This window comes from Mauremys mutica, unplaced genomic scaffold (genome assembly GCF_020497125.1).
Source record: "Mauremys mutica isolate MM-2020 ecotype Southern unplaced genomic scaffold, ASM2049712v1 Super-Scaffold_100101, whole genome shotgun sequence".
Classification (NCBI taxonomy): Eukaryota; Metazoa; Chordata; order Testudines; family Geoemydidae; genus Mauremys; species Mauremys mutica.
Genome location: NW_025423268.1, coordinates 1,860,216 through 1,861,388, shown reverse-complemented (window position 1 = coordinate 1,861,388; position 1,173 = coordinate 1,860,216). Strand labels below are relative to the sequence as shown.

The following is a 1,173-nucleotide window of genomic DNA, read 5'->3' as shown; positions in this document are numbered from 1 at the left end:
GGCTAATTATCTAGTGGAACAAGCTCCGCAAGGGAGGTGGTAAATTCCCCATCAGTTGCAGTTTGTAAATCAAGACCGCAGCTCTTGCTGCAAGATACCTGGTGTGTGGGTGTCCCTGTTCTGCGTTTCGGGATCCCTGGTACTTGGTGCCTCCCTCCCACCAGTTCAGGATCCCCACAATGGGAGCTCCCATCCCCCCCTCCAGGATGAGTGTAATGCTAGGCTATGTCCACACTGCAATGAAACACCCATGGATGTCCCGTGCCAGTGCAGGCTCCCAGGCTAGGGCCGTGGGGTGGTAAATTTGCACCATAGACATCTCGGCTCAGGCTCAATACCGGGCTCTGTACCCCACAAGGTTGGGAGGGAGTTTAGGAAGCAAACAAGGTAAAATGGCAGTGGAGTATTACCCTGGACTCAACGGCATTTCTCCATTGGTCTGTCTGCTTTGGGGCAGGGACAATAACACGTCCTGCTGTTTTCGTTATTTCAAAGGGCGGTTTAGGATTTTCATTCTCACACACGGTGCACAAAGCAGGACTCAACCCTCGGTGTAAACTAAATGAGCTGCCCACAGGTTCTAGCAGCCACAATGAGCCCTTTGGTGTGAGATCCCAGACCTGCCTCTGTCCCACAGGGAGGGGGGTTTATCTGTGACAGGCTGGAACACTGACCTATCAGCTCTTAACTCCCAAACTTTCAGTAAGTCTGTTATCAGTGCAATTTAAACAACCATACTGGGCTGGACCAAAGAGCTCTGTGTTTTGTCCTCCCACAGTAGCTGATACCAGGTTACCCAAGAGTTAGTCAACAAGGCACCACTGGGAATTGAACCCAGGATCTCCTATTTACAAGGCAGGTGCTTAAGCCAGCTAAGCCATGGTGCCTGCCTGTGGCAAAAACACACTGTCTGCCCACACCTGACTCCCTGTCATCCCCACTGGGGCCTGAAAAGCTTTGCTTGTGTTTGGATTCTGCAAAGCAGAGGAGCAGGTGAGGTTTTCCTTGCAAGCTGTGTGTGTGTTTGTGTCTGTGTGTGTGAATCTTTGGCCAGGTCTGCACTACAAGGTTACTTCAGCATCATTATATTTCTCAGATGTGTGAAAAACACACAACGCTCCCTCGGTCAACAGTTTTTGGCTGGTGCACACACTGCAATACCACGTCTGGCGA

General features: G+C 51.0%; 1 non-coding gene across 1 annotated transcript; it reads right to left on the bottom strand.

Moving 5' to 3' along the window:
* Positions 1-813: 813 nt before the first annotated feature.
* On the bottom strand, positions 814-887 carry TRNAT-UGU. The gene has a single exon. It is a non-coding gene; the product is annotated as a tRNA-Thr (tRNA).
* Between the last annotated feature and the right edge of the window lie 286 nt (positions 888-1,173).